This window comes from Myotis lucifugus, unplaced genomic scaffold, assembly GCF_000147115.1.
Source record: "Myotis lucifugus unplaced genomic scaffold, Myoluc2.0 scaffold_323, whole genome shotgun sequence".
NCBI classification, from domain to species: domain Eukaryota; kingdom Metazoa; phylum Chordata; class Mammalia; order Chiroptera; family Vespertilionidae; genus Myotis; species Myotis lucifugus.
In genome coordinates, this window is record NW_005871371.1 from 135375 (window position 1) to 153239 (window position 17865).

A 17865-nucleotide genomic window follows, 5' to 3' on the forward strand; every position below is an offset into this window, starting at 1 on the left:
GGACTTGCTACCATGGTACCTTACAGCATGTTAACATAGCAGTCCCCCCTTATCCACGGGGGATATGTCCCAAGACCCCCAGTGGATGCCTGACACCGTGGATAGTACCGAACCCTGTATATACTATATTTTTTCCTATACATACATACATACCTACAATAAAGTTGAATTTGTAGATTAGGCACAGTAGGAGATTAACACCAGTAACTATAATAAAACGGAACAATGATAACACACTGTAGTAAAGTTGTGTGAATGTGGTCACTCATTTTAGGTGATCCCTTGCTGAAGTCTTCATATAGGCTCGGTGCTTTCTGGTGCAACCGTTGCAGTCAGTCAGGCATGTTTTCTGTTCAGGTCTCCCACCCACCACTGCAACGCCTTTTCCATCTACCTAGCACTTACCGTGCACTGTGGCCATAACTTTGGCAGTTTGAGGTGGGACCCCCAAACTAGCACTCATTTCTTTTTCCTTCTTCATAATGTCTCTGATAGAAGATTCATTCTTATCAGAGATCGTAGCAACCTTGGCATATAATTTCTTCTCTTTATTAAGCTGAGAATGTTCACCTTTTCAGTTAAAGGACGCACATTATGGCTTCTCTTTGGTATATCTCAGTTGTTGGCATTGTTCTTCTTGTGCTTTGGGGCCATTATTAAGTAAACTAAGGGTTACTTGAGCACAAGCACTGAGACCCCGCAACAGTCAACTTGATAACACAGGGGGGCTGCCAAGTGACTAATGGGTGGGCAGTGTCCACAGTGTGGTTGCGCTGGACGAAGAGATGGGCCACGTCCCGGGCAGGGTGGAGCTGGACAGGGAGGGATTTCATCACACTGTTCAGAATGGCGGGCAGTGTAAGACTTATGAATTGTTTACTTCTGGAATTTTCCGTTTAATATTTTTGGACTGCAGTTGACCTCAGGTAACTGAAACCACAGAAAGCAAAATTTTGGATAAGGGGGCACTGCTGTAGTCATTGACTGGATGATATGCTTAGGAGGGGTTTCCTTTACCTGTAAGGAATGTTAGGATGTGTCTCACTGGGAGAACAGCTCTGCCCTCTACATTCAGCGTGGTAGCCTGGAGGTTAAGTGCATGTGTACAACTATGGTTGCACTTCCGTTGAAACAACTTCTGTAAAATGTGTATCATTTTAGAGCAAGTACCACTCACTGGCAGTTCCCATCAGCACAAAATCATGATTTTACCAAAAAGGCCTCTGTTGTCTAGGGCACAAACGGCCCTGGTTTCTCTTTGGCTTCAGATTTTATTTGTGAAGTGGCAAGCTTTTTATGAAACTAGACAGCGAGTTTCAGGATTCGTGATCCTCGGGCTTTTCCTCTAATTCAAAAAGTAGTTTAAAAATAGGAATATGAGAACTAGTTGGGTTGGTGCTGCTAATGGTCATTCCTTCATTATAAATGTGCACTCACCTCCCTGGAGACTCGGTTGGTGCCCGGGGGTCTTAGGGTCCCATGGATACCAGTGTTCATTGTGCCGCACAGAGCCCACCTCGGCAGCTAGAGCCGCCAAGCCTGCAGGACTGGAATCTCTGTTCGGTTCTGAGCAGGACACCTGTTACAAACATTCATCAGGTTATTTGGAAAGAAAAGTGATGACCCTGACCTTTTGTCAGCTTCCAAGTTCATTGTGTTCTGTAGATACGGGGTTTTCACTAGCAGGAAAAAACCAAGAGCATGTGTGAGGGAACAAATAATTTCCCTCCCACCTTTCTAAGTTGTTCTGGCTGGATGAAGAATCAAATTAACGTGAGACAGATTAACAGGAGAGATGTCCAGATTTGTTACGTATGTTCATACAGAGGTTCCATAAGACCATGAGAACTGAGGGCAGATTGGATAGTTACGTCTTATAGGACATACCTAGCTAAGGAGAAGGGGGGGGGTGATGGTTTGGGACTTGAATGGGCAGGAAGGCAATTCACATGGAGAGAAAAAAGCAAATGTTTGGTGAAAGGGTGTTTTCTGGGCCATCTTTAACCCTGGGACACAGAGAGGACTTTGGTCAGGGGGCCTTGCTAGGCTCCTCCCTGCCTGTCACACCTTGTTCACACTAAACTAGAGGAGCTTTCTTCCTGGAGCAGGTCCTCTAAATTAGGCAATCGGGGAAGGTCAAAGGTTTTTCCTGAGTCTTTTCATTTCTTAACAATAAGCTTAAAATAATCAATATCCCAAAGAGGCATAGTGGGGGTGGCCAACTCTGCTCCTCTCATGTGTATGGGTTTAGGTGGTGGCGGTGGCGGTGGGGGGGCGGGGGAGGGGGGTGGTGGAGGGGCAGGCCAGAGAGTTTGCTGGAGAGGATGAGCTCTGGGGTGTGACTTGGAAAGGATAGCCCAGCTCCCGGAGAGAGAAGTGTGTGAGCACTGAGCAGTGTGGCCCTCCATCTCCGGAAACGGAATTGGTGAGGTAAGTGTAGCAGGTGGGCAGCGATGCTTTGAAGCCAGAGAGACCAGAGTTTACATCCTACCTGCAGGGCCTTCCCGGCCTCCCTTCCCTCTTTGTAAAATTGAAAACGGATGTGAGGATGAGATGAGATGATGTAAGGACATTGGCCGGCCACACAGGATATGCTCAGAAGACATTAGCTGCTTCCCCCAGCCCCACACTCTTCCAGCATCTTTCCTCTCTTCCCTGAGGAGGAAATCAGTATTCAGAGGAACAAAACGGCTCGCCTGAGTGGCGGAATTGGGGCTACACTCGATCTTTTTAGTCCTGCTATCTCTGCCTCCCGAGAAGGCTCTGCATGCTTTACAGACATACGGCCTGGGCTGGTTGGGGTGCGAGGCTTCTGAGCTTTCTCTTCTTCAGTTGGGTCTGGTTGTATTGTTTCTCATACAAATAAAGGCAGTTGATTTTCTCAGCAAAGCTGGCCTGTCCCTGTGGTCCACTGTGGTTAGTGGTAGAGGTACCCCTATAAAAATTCCTTTAATACGTACTTGGATGTTTAAAAATGTAATAAAAATGCATCCTTTTCAAAGAGAGGTGTGTTGCCTTGGCTGGTGTGGCTCAGTTAGTTGGGTGTTGTCTTGTGCCCTGCAAGGTTGCCAATTCATTTCCGGTCAGGGAACATGCCCGGCTTGATCCCCAGTGTAGGGCAGCAGGAGGCAGCTGATCAATGTTTGACTCTCACATCGATGTTTCCCTTTCTCTCCCTCTCCCTCTCTCTTTTTAAAAGTCAATAAAAATAAAGAGATGTGTGTGAGGCTTGTCTGTCAATATCCTATAATTGAACCTTTTCCCCATCGATGTACATTCTAGTATCTATCAATTGTGTTGGGGATTTTTTGATCTTCAGTTGTCAGAGGCACCTATTACCTTTTTGTTCCTTGCCCCAGACTCTCTGTCAGGTAGCTAATAATCTATAAACATAAATAAGTACACCCAGGAGTCTCAAGGGAAAGAATAAAAAAGTCTTTTGTAATATCATGATCCTGTAATCTGTATGTTTAACAATACGTTATACTGCATGCCCCAGTGTCTAAATCAGTGATGGCGAACCTTTTTTTTAAAAATATATTTTATTGATTTTTTACAGAGAGGAAGGGAGAGAGATAGAGAGTTAGAAACATCGATGAGAGAGAAACATCGATCAGCCGCCTCCTGCACATCTCCTACTGGGGATGTGCCCGCAACCCAGGTACATGCCCTTGACCAGAATCAAACCTGGGACCTTTCAGTCCGCAGGCCGACGCTCTATCCACTGAGCCAAACTGGTTTTGGCGATGGCAAACCTTTTGAGCTTGGCGTGTCAGCATTTTGAAAAACCCTAACTTAACTCTGGTGCCGTGTCACATATAGAAATTTTTTGATATTTGCAACCATAGTAAAACACAGACTTATATTTTTGATATTTATTTTCTATATTTCAATGCCATTTAACAAAGAAAAATCAACCAAAAAAATGAGTTCGCGTGTCACCTCTGACACGCGTGTCATAGGTTCGCCATCACGGGGCTAAATTAAGGAACAAAATATCACTGTTGATATTGTTATCTTTCCCAGCTCCCCACAGTGATGCTTTGGTTACAGTTTATCCCTAGTTGTGGTCAACATGCTCTGAACACTAATCAGAAATCAAGATGCATGCAGTCTCCAGTGGCTCCTCATTGTCTTTCCGTTAAAGATTGACTTTCCGGGGGTTGTCTCTCCCGTAAGGAGTAAAGGGATATCACTAAGAGAGCCACATACCGGAGATGATAAGTTTTGAAGTTTTCGTGAGTGATCCAAGCATTTGATAATATATTTCAGGAAGTTGGTGAGAGAAATGTGGATTGATCATGACCAGATAAATTTTTACCTCTGAGCGGCTGCCTTTTGAAGCTTTTCTGCAAGTCCTCCTGTTTTCTAAATTTGGAAAATTCTGTGTATTTGAGCCTTGAAAAAGACAGTCTCTTAGCAACATGGAAGGACGAAGAAGAACAAATTAAGTAAGAAGCATACAATGATTTGTGTATGTTCTCACTGTTTTGAAAACCACCCTAAAGGTGGGTATATTTTAACCGTTTATAACATTTGATAAATTTTAAATGTAACAAAAACAAGACTGTTGTGTTTTTCCTGCTCCATGCCTTTTTTCCCTGTCTCCCAACACTGTATATTTTTGCCTACTTGGAGGACATACATGGGAATTGGTAATTGAGAATTAATTAAAGTTGTGTGCATGGAGGACTTTCTGTTCCACAGTTAATTAACTTAGAAAACATTGCCTTGATAAACAGAAGGATCAGTTTGAAAGAGAAAACATCCCTAGCCTGTTTTGCTCAGTGGATAGAGAGTCAGCCTATAGACTGAAGGGTCCTGGGTTTGATTCTGGTCAAGGGGCATGTTACCTCAGTTGTAGGTTTGATCCCTGGTCCCCAGGAGGCAACCAATCCATATGTCTTTCTCACATCAATGTTTCTTTCTCTCCATCTCTCCTCCTCCTTTCCACTCTCTCTAAAAGTCAGTGGGAAAAAAATATATCCTTGAATGAGGATTAACAACAACAAAAGAGAAAAGAGCGAGTTTGCCCTCATTTTGAACATCTATAATAACATATTTCATTCACCTTAGACGCATCTTGCATCTATTATGAATCTGTAGATAAGGAAATGCAGAAGTGGCTGCTGCCCCCATTTAAGGCTAATTATGTGCTGTAGCTTAGTTCTTTGCTCGTGAGGAATAGTGCGTGGGGGCAGAATGGGAAGACTTACAGTGAGGCTGTTCCCTGGGCTGGGCTGGGCAATCCAGCAGGGACCCTGGCTGCTCTGCCACATTCTTCTGGTGAAAGCGAGCCACGAGGCCAGCTCAGATGGAAGGGCGGAGTGAATTCACCTCTCGGTGGAGAAGCAGCATGTGTACACAGGGATGGGGGGAATTTCTGGCGTCCTTCTTTGGAAATGTTTTTTTTTACATAAATTATAGGAGAATTTATTTATGTCTCAGATACTATATTCCATCAATTCTGAGGTGTATACCCTACCCCCACCACCATGTTTTATTATCTCTGAAGTCAGGATGTGTTTACTGTGATGCATCGCCATTGGCTAGACAGCATGGTGCAGCACTGTTGGTGCAGATGTGGACATAGCAATTGTGTTTATGTATGTTGTTGGTAATACCAATGTCCAGGTTAATTGCATATGAAGGACCTTCAAAAATATGAAATCATGATTCAACACTGAAGCAAAAAGTTCTTGTGTGCATAAAAAGTCACAGAATCGGAGCAACAGGATATCAGTGAAGCAAATTTTTGTTAGAGGAATGACCCCGGTTTGTATTTTTTGCAAAGAAATAACCAAGAGCTTTCCAGAACCTGAGACTGAAGATAAGTAGCTGAAGCCGTGTTATAGAGTCATGGCAAAAGTATTGCCTTCCAGATGACAAATTGTGCAGCTTGAACACTGGAAAGACTGATAAATCCCTTCAAAGAGATGAAAGGAATTTCAAAGCAGTAAGTGGCTGGTGCGTCCAATTCATAAGTTGCACAGGACTGTTGTTGAGGCGTAGAACACCCATTGATCAAACCACCTGCCAGTTTAGAACGGTGGTAGCTGCTTATTTTCTAGTGATTTGTGATTTGAGTGAAAATTGAGTTTAGACAGATAGGAAATGCTGACAAAACCCCAACATTCCGTAAAAGGCTCTGAAGTTTTTCTGTAATGTTAAAGGTGCTAAAAAGAGATCAAGGTCATGAACACGCTCTATGAAAGCAGATGTTGTGTTCCTTTACATAATTATTGATGATTGAAACTTGCAGCTGTAATAATCATAAACTAAAGCAATTCCCAAGAAAGAGTTCTTCCCTAAAGACATTATTGTGCCTGTGCACCTGTGAGTGTGGCACGTTTAGTCACCAAAGATAGGCGACTTGGTTATCTGAAAAAGCCTTCTCTTGTCACATCTGGGAGGAACAAGAAAGCGACAACCTCTAGACTGGCATTGGAGCATCTGGCAGATGGAAGACTGTCCCAGAGACCACAGGGGAGCATCAGGTGGGACAAGTGGACATCAGCGACTGAATTAAAGGGAGTCAGAAGAGTCAACATGGCATGTGGAGATGTGTAAGGAATACCTTTGCCAGTTTATTTTTTATGGAGGTACAAGAGAGATATATGATAAATCCTCCTATATAATAAAAGGCTAATATGCAAATAGACCGAATGGCGGAACAACCGTTCGCTATGATGGGCACTGACCACCGGGGAACAGATGCTCAATGCAGGAGCTGCCCCCTGGTGGTCAGTGCGCTCCCACAGGAGGAGTGCTGCTCCACCTGAAGCCGGGATTACAGCTGTCGAGTGCAACAGCAGTGGCGGGAGCCTCTCCTGCCTCCGCAGCAGTGCTAAGGATGTCTGACTGCCAGCTTAGGCCCACTCCCCATCAGTCAGACATCTCCTGAGGGCTCCCAGACTGAGAGATAGCAGGCCAGGTTGAGGGACACACCCCCCCACCCCCAGTGCACGATTTTCATGCACCAGGCCTCTAATCTAATTATAAAGCTTTTTCAATAATTATACAATAGTTCTGAGTGACAAGAAAGCATTCTGTTATAGGTTACTTGGCAGCATTTTTTCTTAGTGGCCTCCAAATGGATGATGGCTTCTTTTATCATTGATTGTGTCTTAGACTCGATAAATACGTGCCAGGAACTGAGCCTAAGGTTGGTACTTGCATGGAGTTTCCAGTTTAGGGAACTGGGAGGAGTTCTACTCAAGTCCCAGCTTGCATTTCAAAATACGTTTTCACAGAGAGGGTCTATATGAACAAAACTATTAGGCACTTAGATGGCTTTTATGGAAAAATAAGCTCCAAGTTCCAAATAGCCAAATTTTAAAGGCATTAAGTGTTAGACTTATTTTCCATATATTCCTTGATAATAAGTTCTGAGGGCATTGTACAGATTCCATGAGTAATTATTAAAAGATTCAAAATCAAAGTCAGGTGTGAAACCTGTAGCTGTGAATGGCTGTTCTCTTTTCAGAAGCTGCTAACACTCATCCTTATTTTCACAACAATACCTGCAGATGGTAAATGCTCAAAAACCTTTTATTTTATTTTAATTTTTTAGAGCAATTTTGGGCTCACAGCATAATTGAGAAGAAAGTACAGGGATTTCCCATATACCCCCTGCAAACATGGATAGCCTCTTCCATTACCAACATCCTCCACCAGAGTGGTACATTTGTTACAACGTGATGAATGTACATAGACACAACATCGTCACCTAAAGTCCATAGTTTGCATAGGGTTCACTCTTGGTGTTGTACATTCTGTGAGTTTTGGCAAATGTATAAGGACATGCAGCCACCAAGATAATGTTATGCCGAATAGCTTCACTGCCTTTAAAGCTCTCTGTGCTCTGCTGATTCACTCCTCCCTACTCCCTAGCCCCTGACGACCACTGATTTTTTTTAAAATGTCTTTATAGTTTTGCCTTTTCCAGAATGTCATATAGTTGGAATAATTCAATAGGTAGCCTTTTCAGATTGTCTTCTTTCACTTAATAACATGCATTTAAGGTTCCTCCATGTTTTTCATTGTTGGATAGCGCATTTCTTTTTAGCACTGTATGATACTCCATTGTCTGAACGTACCCATAGTCTATCCATTCACTTACTGAAGGGCATCTTGGTTGCTTCCAAGTATTGACAATTATGAATAAAGCTGCTGTAAGCATCCATGTGTAGGTTTCTATGTGGGCATAAATTTTCAACTATACTGGGGTACCAAGGTTTGTGACTGCTGGATTGTATGGTTAAGAGTATGTTTAATTTTATAAGAAGCCACTGAGTGGTCTTCTAAATTGGCAGTACCGCTTTGCATTCCCACCAATAATGAGTGAGTGTTGCCGTTGCTCCCCATTCTCACCAGCATTTGGTGGTGTTAGTGTTCAGGAATGTGGCCATTCTAATAAGTATAGTATCATCTCAAAGTTATTTTAATTTGCATTTCCCAGATGGCTCATGATTTGGAGCACTTTTAAAAAATATTTTTATTTTATTTTTAGAGAGAGATGAAGGGAGAGGGATAGAAACATCGATGAGAGAGAAATATCAATCGGTGCAATCCCGGCATGTGCCCTGATGGGGAATCAAACCACTCACCTCTTGGTTCATGGACGCTCAACCACTGAGCCACCCCGGCCAGGCAGGAGCACTTTTATACGCTTATTTGCCATTTGTATAAACTTCATTGGTGAGTTGACTGTTACGGTCTTTGGCCCATTTTTTAATCAGGCTGTTTATTTTTTTAGTATTGAGTTTTAAGAGCTCCTTGTATATTTTGGATAACAGTCTTGTATTAGATATGTCTTTTGCAAATATTTTCTCCCAGTCTGTGGTTTGTTTTCCAATTCTCTTGACAGTGCCTTTTGCGGAGCAGAAAGTTTCAATTTTAATGAAATTCAGCTTATCCATTCTTTATTTCATGGATTGTGCCAAATTCAAGGTTATCTAGATTTTTCTCCTATGTTACTTCTAGGAATTCTATAGTTTTGTATTTTACACTTATGTCTTTGATCCATTTTGAGTTAATTTTTGTGAAGGGTGTAAATTCATTTTGTGAAGGGTCTCGATTCATTTTTTTGGCATGTGGACGACCTGTGGCTGTTCCAGCACCACTTGTTGAAAAGAGTGCTTTTACCCCATTGTTTTGCCTTTGTCCCTTTGTTAAAGCTCAGCTGGCTAGGTGTTTCTAAAGTTAAAGTGTCTGACCGGCCAGTTTGATTCCAGAAGGGGACTTACCTGGATGCAGGTTTGCTCCCCACCCCCCCATTGGGTGTGTGCCGGAGAAGACTACCAGTCCATGTTTCTCTCTCCTTTCCTTCCACTCTCCATGAAAAGCAATGGAAGAAATATCCTCAGGTGAGGATTAGCAATAACAAGGTCAGCTGGCTATATTTAAGGCATCTCTTTTTGAGCTGTCTATTCTGTCCCATTATTCTATTTGTCTATTCTTTTGCCAGTACAACACTGATTTATTACTGTAGATTTATAGTAAGTCTTGCAGTCAGCTCATATTCATCCTCCAACTTTGTTCTTCCACTTCAATATTGTGTTGGCTATTTTGGGTCTTCTGCTTCTTCATATAAACTTTAGAATCAGTTTGTCTATGAACACAAAAATAATTTGCTGAGATTTTAATTTTGATTGTATCTATAGATCAAATTTGGAAGAGCTGACATCTTAACAATAATGAGTCTTCACTATTGAAAACCTTTTGATTTTTGAAATTTTGAAATTCTGACTTCAGAATGGATGTAGATTGAGGCTGCATGTGGCCAGGCAACCACTCCTGTCAACAGTTTGGGCCATGGTTTCTAAAGAGGCGCTGCTAGAGATTCTGGGTAGTTTAGTTTGAAAATCATGGGCATAGGTTACTACAAACCCTTATTAAAGTCCATTGAACTTCCCGAAGTTCCACATTAGTGTTTAAGAACGCAGACCCTGGAATCCTATTGTGGGTTTCTATACTGGCTGTAGGTATCACCTTGCATGACTTACAAGACTTTAGGCAAATGAACTCTTAGTTGTGAAGTGGACTTAACCTGGGGATTAAATGAAATGATCAAGTAAATGCTTCAAAAGTTATTTGTAAATCCCGATTCTACTTCCTTATATTCCATTCTGTCCTTTCTCCACCCTTCTCAGGACTTCCTCCCTAACTTGCTTTTTGAAACTCCTTTTCATAAACATCACCAGTGACTGCTAATTGCAAAATACAGTGGTCCCTACATGACTGCTTACTTAGCATCTTGTGGCTCAGTGACCACTCCCTCCTTGAAACAGTCTGTTCTTGCATTGGCTTCTCCGGTAATAGCCTCCTGGTTTTCTTCTCCCTTACAGGGATGCTACTTACAAAATCTCCTTTGCTGGCTCTTCCTCTTTGGTTTGATCAACCAGGGTTGGGTTCTAGATTCCAGACTTTGTGCTCCATTGTCTTTAAATACCATTCATTTGCCTATGACCACTCTACTTGATTGCTTCTCTTGGCTTCCTCCTCATCAAGGACAGAACTCCGTTTCGAATGTCTCTGAACCCTTTCCCTAAACCCTGCTCCTCCTTCAGCATACATTTCAATAAATGGCATCACCCTCCACCCAGATGATCAAGTAACATATTCAGGCATTGTGCTCTATCCTTCTTTCCCTCAAACCCCTTCCCCCGACCCATCAGCACATTCTTTTGTCTGTACTTCTTAAATATATCCCATAATCATGCCCTTCTCCCCATCCTCACTGTGTTCCACATCCCCCTTCTGATAGCTTCCTAGTTGGTTCCCTGCATCCCCTCCTACCACTCTTTCTTCATACAGCTCCCAGAATGAGCTTTATCCATGTTAATGAGATTGTCGCTCTTGCTTGAAAGCCCACCCATCAGTGGCTTCCAGGCCTCCTGTGTTATGCCCCTGACCGCCTCTGAGACTCACAGGCTCAGTCCCCCTGCCTCCTTTTTGTTCTCTGACCACACGACCTTGCCTCCACCTCAGGCCTCTGCATTGCCATCCGTTCAGCCTGGACACTGCCCTCACTTTCCTTGTCTTGCAGGTATCAGCTCGGATGTCCTCTTCATGGCCTCCCATGACCACCATGTAAATTAGTACCACTCTCCCCTCCCCCCAGTGCGATCACATCTCTCCAGGTATTGTCTTCGCTGCACACACCATTATTTGACATCACCTTGTTCATTGATTCGTTGACTTGTTGTCTGTTTTCTCATAAATAGGATGAATACTATGAGAGCAGGGTCCTTGCTTGTCTCATTCAGTGTCATGCTCTCAGTACCTAGAGCAGCTTAGCATTTAGCAGGTGCTCAATAAATACTTGTTGAGATAATAAATAATGAAATAAGACTCCTAGCACAGCGCCTGGCACATTAGTAAATGCTTAGTAAGCACTGGCCATTATCACCTTGAGCGTTAATCCTTGGTTGTATGTCTGTCCCTCTAGCCTGGTTAGCTTCCAAAGAGTGGCAAGGACCACATTTTAGACCCCTTTGTATTCCAAAATCTAGTGCCATAATTGGTACATGGTAGGTGTTTAATGAAGATTGGTTGAGTGAGCGAACTTTTGGAAGCTGCCTTTTTGTTCATTGGAAACAGGCTATACAACTCCATAATGACCCCTTCACCTTGTTTATTTTCTGCCTTCATCTTATTCGGCCTGTCTGGATGTTTGTTCTGTTCCCTCATGTCTGCTGAGTGAGAAACGTGGCACCTCCCTCATTCTCCTTGTATACATCACTTAACTGTGTCCCCTCTCTTCGGCCAGTTCAGTGTCTTACTACCTGCCTCCCCATAGGGTACACCTTCCTTATTTCTGGCTCAGCCAGCCACTTTTAGGTAGTCAGACTGGTCTTCCTGTCTTTCTCCTCCAATCTACTAACAGGTTGACCTTCCCCTTTCTAAATGCCAGTGTGATCCCACAAATCAAAACCACCACGACAAACCCTCTGTTTCAGCAGTTGCTGGCCTTGCTGATCTTCCTCTGCTTCTTGGTCTGCATACGTGGCATTGGTGAAGATTGGAAAATCCCAAATATTCTGTATGGTCAAGTATTTGAAATCATTTCTATGATGAAATATTTGTGATGAAATATTTTGCTCACCCTAATTTGTCACTTCTTACAAAATTTTTTGGGGTGAACTTTTAGAAGTTTTATGAATTAGTTGTTTTTGTTGGTTTGTTTGTTTGTTTGACTGACTGACAGTTCTAATAACATCTGATAGCCGGCAACTTTAGAAAATGAGACTTTAGAAATAAAAGCTCAGATCTGGTAAAAAAAAAAAAAAAGAAAAAGAAAAAGAAAATGAGGTTTTATGCATTGCTAAATATCCCTGTGCAAAGGAATGTAGACAACGTACTACAGAGTAACTAATGCTTTTGGTAATGATATTGTTCAATTTGTGTTGTTTATTGTTAAAAAAAAGTACAGTACTCCTCTAACCCTGTAATTTTAATCAGACCCACTCAGTTATGTGAAATTGTATGTATCCAAAATATACAAGATAGCTTGGATTAGTAACACATTGCCCTTTGCTGGCATAGTACACATGGTTCTGTTAGTTAACTACAAAGGTATTATCTCCAGAGATTTGGCACTGAGAAGTTATATAGAGACACATTGTATGTACACATGTGTATAATGTGTTGCTTGTTTGATAAAGATAGTAATGGTGATAGAATATCAGGAGCCATATGAGATATGACGTTCCAGGGACAATGGTGGTGAAACATAACAGAAACTAGGCTAAAAAGACAGTTCATTAATGAGAAACTTTTGGAGTTGAAATAAATATCGACTATAGATGTACAGTAGACTTTTTACATAGCCATTTTGTGAGAGTGATCGTTAAATTCAGGACCATTCCCCTTTATTTGAAGATACAGAAGTAGTATGTGGCACTCTGTAATTCTTATCCCAATAATTCGATTTGGTTTGGGACTTCAGAGAAGTTGTATAGCCCTGGCGTAATGCTTTCCCTTTTGGTAAATTCAACACAACAACATAGGCCAGAGAACATATTACGGATTTGCACATTGTTATGTTATTTCAAAGTGCGAGATTTTTATTCCATGTTTTTAAGTTTTTTCCTTTTGTAATACAGAATAATTGCAAAGGTACTTCAGAGTTTTTATATTTCCCCTATTGTAAACACCTTACATAATCATAATACAGTTACCAAAATTAAGAAATTAACATTGGTACCTATGGTAGGCAGAATTGCAAGATGGCCTCAAGGTTCCTGCCTGCTGGTATACATGTCGGTGTCATCAGCCCCTTTCCTGAGTGTGGGTAGGACTTGTGGCTCTGATGGAATAACATGCTGTGATTATGGCACATGAGAGGGCAGAAAGAATTTTGTAGGTGTGACTAAGGCCCCCCTAATCCAGTGGTCGGCAAACTGCGGCTCGCAAGCCACATGCGGCTCTTTGGCCCCTTGAGTGTGGCTCTTCCTAAGCCTTAGGAGTACCCTAATTAAGTTAATAACAGTGTACCTACCTGTATAGTTTAAGTTTAAAAAATTTGGCTCTCCAGTCAATGAAGGAAAAATACCACATGATCTCACTCATTCATGGATAATAAAGACCATTACAAACTTTTGAACAATAATAGATACAGAGGCAGAGCTGCCTCAAACTGATTGTCAAACTGCAGTGGGAAGGCCAGAGAGGGTTGGGGGGCAGAAGGGAGGGGAGTAAGAGATCAACCGAAGGACTTGTATGCATACATATAAGCATAACTAATGGACATAAGACACTGGGGGGTAAGGGAGGGCAGGGATTGTCAAGGGCGGGGGGTGGGGGAAGGACACATATGTAATACCCTTTGTAATACTTATTATAATATTTTTTTTAAAAAAGAATAAAAAAAAATAAAAGATAAATTGCAAAATAAAAAAAAAAGACTAAAAATTTGAAACAGTTTCAAATGAAGAAACTTAATTATGCTTGTTAGAGTTAGTTATTCATACAATAATACGTTGTTGGATGTATATACCAATACATATGCTTCAGAGTGTGATATCCATTTGCATACAAGAGTCGGCTTTTTCTAATAAACACAAATGCATTGCTGTAAAAAAAAAAATTGGCTCTCAAAAGAAATTTCAATCGTTGTACTGTTGATATTTGGCTCTGTTGACTAATGAGTTTGCCGACCACTGCCCTAATCGATTGACTTCGGGTATTCAAATAGGATAGTTAATATCCTAGGTGGGCCTGACCTTATTAGATGAGCCCTGAGGACATTTACGCAGAAATACTCTTGCTGGCTTTGAAGAAAGCCAACATCTCTGTTGTGAACTGCCTGTGGAGGGGGCCATGTGGCTAGGACCTGAAGGTGACCTCTTGGAGCTAAAACCAACAGCCAACAAGAAAACAGGGACCTCAGTCCTACAGCCACAAGGAACTGAGTTCTGCCAACAGTGAGCTTGGAAGCGGACCCTGAGCTACAGAGGAGAACCACCTTGATTTCAGCCTTGCAAGATGCAGCTACACTGTGCCTGGACTTCTGACCAACAGAAACTCGAAGATAATAAATCTGTGCTGTTAAAAATTTTCCAGAAGGTGTTTTGCTTTGTGATAATTTGTGATGTAGCGATAGAAAACAAATACAATGCCATACTGTTAACTAAAGGGTAGGCTTTGTTTGGATTTCACCAGTTTTCTGCTAATGTACGCTTTCTGTTTTAGGATCTAATCCAAACATGTGATTCTTTAGTGCTCTCATTCCTAACAAGTCAAGATGAAGTTCCTCCTAATGTTTCATAATAAGCAACCAACTTGTGCAAATCAGGTGTCTTTAAGGGATTTCATCTCACTAAGTGGGGGGAGGGGGCATAATCTCAACATTTGCGTTCGTTTGTCACACTAACATTGAGTGTGGCATGATTTGCTCCAGGACTTGGGTGTTCTTTCATTGGTTAGGCCTCATCTTTGTCAAAACGTGTGTCATGCAAGTGCAGAGCTGCAAGAGGATGCTGAGAGTTTAAGAAATAGGTGTCTGGCTCTGTTGTCCTTTTTCCTCTTCTGACTGCACAGGATCCAGCTGTCTGAGAAGCATGCAATTATGTGAAGAAATGCCTCTTGCTAGTCTCATTCCTGGGCTTTGAGTTGTTGATTTGGGGCCTGGCAAGACACTTGCAAATGCTCAGACCGCCATATAATCATGCAGTGACCCTATACTCAGTGCATTCACTTCACAGGTGACAGAGTGGAGACTGTTAGGTTACAGATGCACGAGGGGCTGTGGTTGCCACGGTGGGAATCTAGGCCTTGTTCCTGGTATGTTCATGCAGTCAGCAGGTTAGTCTTTTCAGACATGGTCTATTGTGTTGCTTATGTCAGGGACCAAAGGTGGATTTGGGGACTGTTTGGTGGAATGTATCCAAGAAATGCCCATCTCGTGCCCTGCCAGTCCCCATACCCCACTGGAAGGCCCTGGGAGGCTCTCCAGCGTGGAAATCAGAATTCCACTTGATTGGAATCTTCAGAGGCACCCAGTGTCCTAGCACTGAGTCCGAATAAAGGACGTTGGCTCCGGTTCACACGGCTGGACCAGCCCAGGCAGGTGTGACTGTGGAGGGGGTGGCAGAGCTCCCACAGGGGGCTGTGTCCTTTACCCACCCAGCCACATGGAACCAGAGGTAACGAGTGGGATGGAGACAGCACTGGTTCAGCTGGGAGTCATGCCTGCCTGCCTCAGACCTAATGGCGCCAGGACTGGTGATGTGCCCTATCGTTGTCCCTGCTCAGAGGAAACTGATCAGCGGGTCTCCTCCCTGGCTTGTCTGGAGGGGAGCTGGAGGGGAGGCAGGCAGAAGTGAGCCTGATGGACAAGAGGGTGGTACTACAACTTCCTTTCTTCTGCAGTATCAGGCTTATGGGTGATAGAACAAAAAAAAGCAAAAAAAAACCAGTTCCTGACTCGAAGTATAAATTTTGGTGAATAAATAAATATATACACATTCTTTCTGAGGGATAAAGTGAAGAATGCCACAGAAGATTTATTTAGGTTCAGCTTCAAAGGATAAATAGGCATTTGCCAAACAGGTGGAGCTGGGGATTTGTGGGGTAGGGGTGGAGGGTGAGCATGCCAAAGCAGTAGAGCCTCATGTGCAAAGGCACTGGGGTATGAAATTGCTTTGTGGGTATGTGTGAGAGTTTATGAAATTGTCCGTATTTATAAAGAACTTTAAAATTAGAAGTGACATCAGACTTGCATTTCTAAAATCAACTATTTTTTTTCTATTACAAAAATATCAGAAAACTACAAAGAAGGTGAGGCTGACTCTACAGCTGATGGCTGATCAGGAGGGGGCGGAGGGGATGGAATTGAGAGCTCTGACCCGAGCGATCACACACGCCCTCAGGTAGCCGGTGTGTCCCCTCACGTGCACTAGGTGCCTTTTCTGTGCTGTCCCCGGGCCAGGACTGCAAATGTAAATGCCAGGGGGCTCTGACATGGAAGATAAACCCCTGATCCAAACCTGAGGCTTAGGGAAGGCCTCACAGAAGAAATAACACAAGTGCAGCTCGCTGGGACGGGTAGGAAATTGCCAAATGAAAAAAGAACCTAATCCCCTTGCCTCCCCAACCCCAGTCAAACTTGATCTTTGCAAATTTACTTTTTTACCTCTTTACAACAGTGTTTCATAGGGTAGTCTGCTCTCTCCTGGGAAGATGTCTGTTTGATACTAAAGTACACCACTGAAGTTATATCACAGGTGTATTTTGGATATATAATTATTTGTGTGCCTGTGTAAAATTGTTCCATTTAAACCACTTTTTCTCTCTAATTTTATCTAGGAGCATGCTTACATTAGAGTAAAAATTATTTTATTCTCCAAAGCCCATTTTTTAAGTTGATAGGTTTTGAAAAGTTAGGACCTTCAGTGATAGTTTTACAGTCCTGTGACATTCGCTTCTAGCAGAGACACTTTGGAATCCATGTCCAATCCAGGTTACCCCTGGCTGCCTATCTCAGTCGTCAGAGGCATTCTTCAGAAGTGCCCAGGAGGGGACCCCACTCCCCAGAGAATCCAGTTTCACTGGTCTGCAGAGGAGCCTGGCCATCAATACCATTTAAAAAAAATATTTTTATTGATTTTAGAGAGAAGAAAGGAGAGGAAGAGAGAGAGATAAACATCAGTGAGAGAAACTTCTATTGGCTGCCTCCTGCACGCCCTCTGCTGAGGATTGAGCCCACAACCCAGGCATGTGCCCTGACCTGGAATCGAACCGGGGACAGCCTGGTGTATAGGATGATGCCCAACCAACTGACCCACACTGGCTGGGCCATCACTACCATTCTTAAGCACCATAGAAAATTCTAGTGTGCAGCCAAGGTTTTAAACCCCTGGTTTAATCATAGCATTTATATCTTTTTTGGGCAGAGGGAGAGAAGACCCACCACAGCCTCCTGAGGTCCACAGGGAAGGAAATCAGTACAAGGAACACTTCCTCCTAAATGGTGACTCATTAGAGCGTCCGTTCTCCCCGGCTCCCCGCCAAGAGGACGGGAAGCTGGTGCAGGTGGGCTGGGTGAAGCCTGTCTGATGGGAGTCCGCTGGGGATAAAGGTCGGCTTCCTGCAGAACAGAGCGCGATTGCCGCCCGAGGTGATGGGAATGAGAGAGAATATGCCTGTCTCACTAAGACCTTTCAAATTGTGGTTTTCAGTTTCTTTGTTTTGTTTTAAACAGCAGAACCATTTGTTTTAAAACAATTTTTTCTTGAAGCTCTAACCTTCACCCTCCAGCCACCACTCCCCCGTGAGGCCCTTCTTAAGAAGACTAGGGTTTCTCAAAAATGGTTTAAAAGCCAAAGCATCACGTGCCAAAGCTACTTCTGCCTTTCTTTA

General features: G+C 42.9%; 1 protein-coding gene and 1 pseudogene across 1 annotated transcript in view; one reads left to right on the plus strand and one right to left on the minus strand.

The window, feature by feature from the left end:
• The window catches only part of LOC102430044, a 4425-nt pseudogene extending 2928 nt beyond the window's left edge, over positions 1-1497 (minus strand).
• The window catches only part of PPM1H (protein phosphatase, Mg2+/Mn2+ dependent 1H), a 238083-nt gene that overhangs the window by 31452 nt on the left and 188766 nt on the right, over positions 1-17865 (plus strand). The gene's annotated exons all lie outside the window — the stretch shown is intronic.